The sequence below is a fragment of the Plecotus auritus genome (genome assembly GCF_963455305.1).
Source record: "Plecotus auritus genome assembly, chromosome: 6".
NCBI classification, from domain to species: Eukaryota; Metazoa; Chordata; class Mammalia; order Chiroptera; family Vespertilionidae; genus Plecotus; species Plecotus auritus.
Window position 1 is genome coordinate 77,072,695 of NC_137773.1, and position 3,476 is coordinate 77,076,170.

The 3,476-nt window shown below is 40.4% G+C and overlaps 1 pseudogene across 1 annotated transcript; it reads left to right on the forward strand.

Moving 5' to 3' along the window:
* Positions 1-2,770: 2,770 nt before the first annotated feature.
* On the forward strand, positions 2,771-3,182 carry LOC308251678 (large ribosomal subunit protein P1-like; annotated as a pseudogene). Its single transcript has one exon. The product of its transcript is annotated as a large ribosomal subunit protein P1-like (transcript).
* The last annotated feature ends 294 nt before the right edge of the window (positions 3,183-3,476 follow it).

Below are 3,476 nucleotides of genomic sequence, written 5' to 3' on the forward strand. Positions count from 1 at the left end.
TCAAAGATGACCTCTTTTACTACAAGTTCTCTTCTAGGCTTTTTAAAATGCATTTTGAAATAACTGTAACCATATGCTATACAGTTTATATCCTGTATTTTGAACTTAAAATCAACATACGTTTTTCCTGTAATATTACCAAAATTTCATGCATATAATTTAAAAATCCAAGTGACTGTGCCATATTAACTTTAGTTAATGCCGTAATATTGCACATTTAAGTTTGCTGTTATAAAAATGCCTCTCATGGATACCTCACTACATGAAATTTTTACACATTTCAGGTTGTTTCTTTGACTTAGAATATCAGTCAGGGTTCAACAGAGAAGCAGAACTAGTAGGAGATATATAGTAAGAGATTCCCTGCAAGGAACGGACTCACCTTATTCTGGAGGCCAGCTGGGCACGTGCGGAATTTGTTGGGAAGGCTGCCAGGAAGAGCAGTCCAGACCGTTCTGGAACAGGCTGAAGCTACTCTTCCACCAGAGGCATGTCTTCTTCTGAGAAGGCTCAGCTGCATTTCAGGCCTGGTTGAAGAAAGCCCACTCAGAGTATCTAAGAAAATCTCTTTTACTTACAGTCACTTGATTATGGACTTTAATCACATCTAAAAATACCTTCCCAGTAACACATAAATAAGTGCTTGTGAGTAACTGGGAACTGTAGCTTAGCCAGGTTGACGCATCAAAAAACCATCAGGGTTACATGTTCAGAAGTAGAGTTATTGAGTCAAAGAAAAAAATTTTTGCTTAAATCTATACATATTTTCAAATTCCTTTTCTAAAGGGTAATTGAAATCTTCTATGCTTTCCCACTTTATCCCTGCCTTTATTTGGGGTGGATACCAGACTGCCTACCCTACTAGACTATGGATCAATAACAGCTGAGAGTGCCCCTAAGATAAGAAAGTACTAATGTCCCAAGATAAGCACATTTCCTGGCTGTGAGGATTTAAGGACCCTGCTTTCCCAGGACGCTTGGTCTGCTTTCTCCATGTAAACCTCTAGTCCCCTAAGCACTGTATGAGCCTCATGGAGTGACTGCCCTAATCTATTTATAGGTGGGATATAAATTTCTATTTATTATTTACGCTTTATAGGAAAGGTGTTAGGCATTTTGGGAGGAGACAGAAGTACTAACCTTGTCCTCAAAAAGTCTTGAGCTAGTACAGTAATTGTAAAATAAATATTTGATGTTATATTCATGTTAAAGTTCCTTTTTATATATTTCTGTAGCAAACAAGGCTAAACCATGTCTTTGAAACCCATATAACTATACATACATGGCAGCCCTTTGTGAAGCTCCTCGTTGTTCAATAGATCTAGGAAGAGGTCCTTACTATTTTACCTTTAGAAATCTTATCATTAGGCAGAGGTTCGTGGATGGATTTGCCGATAAGATTATTTTTTTCAGTTGCATTCTTAGTTTTACTACGTACTATCTTTTAAAACGTGGACAAATAACTTAATCTCCCTAAGCCTCTGTTTTCTTACTTATAAAAAAGGAGATAATACTGTCTCTCTTGTGTGGTTATATGAGAAGTAAATGAGCCAATGCATATGAAAACTATGGTATCCATGCTGACACATGATGTGTTTGCATGCCTGTGTGTGTCTGAGTATTCCCCCTCCACACAGAACAGAAACTGGAACTGGCTTGAAAATTGTTCTTTTATTTCTTCAAAGCCTCAAACCCTTGGAGGATTTAGGTTTTGAAGGAAGCAGGAAGAAGGGGGGGCAGGTGTAAGTTGAAGACAGAGATAAAGGGCCTTGGAAAAACTAAAGGAACAAATGCTCCCCCAGAGCACACAGAGGGTCCCCAAAGTCGAGGGAGAGGAGGAACTGGCAGATCCTGCGAACTGAGGTATTTGCATGCTTAGGGCAGTGCCTGAAAAGCTGGGACTCCCAAGGGGATAGTCATTGCTGAGCCTCAGCAGAGGCACCTTAGGAAGTGTCACAGTAGATTCCCAAGGAGATGTGAGCACCCCAAAGATCCACCAAATCTGAAGGAGCCATACATAGGGTCAAGGGATAACTCTGGTAATTGCAAGGGTGGTTACAGATGCCAGAAGCCCTGTCATTTCATGTGACCCAGAATCAAAGCATAACTGTTGGTCAGGGGCAGACTTTCACAGCACTGACAAGTTTCACCATAGTCCAGTGGGATAGAGCTTAAAAATTGAAGTTAGTTTGATTAAAAATAAAATAAAATAAAGCAGTGAAGTGCACTTAACTTATAAACCAAGAATCACATCCCACACATTCAAAAAGTGTCCTTAATGACAACGACTTTAGCTATTATTGATATGGAAGAGAGTAGAAAAGGGAGCATTCTCTGGCTGGTATCTTTTAATACTTTCTGCCATTTTATGGGCCTGCCTTAGTCAGTTAGTTATATCTAATTTCAAGAATTTTGGATATTTCCTTTCTACTGGCATCCCTCCAAACATGCTAAAAATCCTTCTTGTCCTCAAACAACCATCCATCAAATTCCTATATCCTTCCTTTCCTTCATTATCACATTTCTTAAGAGTAGTCACACTTGGTGTGCCCACTTTCTTAACTCCCATGCACTGCCCAACTGATTACAGTTTGGCTTTTTTTCTCTTCACTGAGTAAGTAGTAAAAGTAGGCCAAATCCAAACAACTTTTTGTTCTGCATCCTCTATAACCTCTGAGTACCATTTGACACTATATGCCACTCCTTTGTCAAAAACATTTGTTTTAAGACTTCATCCCATGACTAGCACTGTACCTGGCAGAACCACACCATGGCTTCCATCTGGGAGCTAGTCTGCATCTACTCAGCCCTCATCCTGCATGACAATGAGGTGCCTGGTGATGGAGGATAAGATCAATGCCCTCACTGAGGCAGCCTGTGTAAATGTTGAACCTTTCTGGCCAGGCCTGTTGCAAAGGCTCTAGCCAATGTCAACATCTGGAGCCTCATCTGTAATGTAGGGGCTGGTAGACCTGCATCAGGAGGAAGTCCTGCCCTCCCGCTCCCCCCCACCCCACTCCACCCCCATCCTTGCTGTTGCCCCAGGTGAGAAGAAAGTAGAAGCAAAAGAAGGAGAATCTAGGGAGTCTTATGATGACACGGGCTTTGGTCTCTTTGACCAAAACCTCTTTTGTAACACATTTAGTAAAAAGCTGAACTCTGAAATGAAAGATTTGTGTTAAGACTTTATTATTATTCTTTTGAGCAGTTTTAGGTTTACAAAAAAATTAAGAGGGAAGAACAGAGAGTTCCCATTGCCCTCTGCCTTCACACAAGCATAGCCTCCCTTACTATCAACATCCTCACCAGAATAGTATTACTTTTTAAACCAAGGATGAATCTACATTGGCTCATCACAATCACCCGGAGTCCATAGTTTACCTGAGGGTTCACTCCTGGTGTTTGGACAAATGTACAGTGACATAACAGTATATCTATCATTATAATTCACACAGAGTATTTGCAGTGCCCTAAAA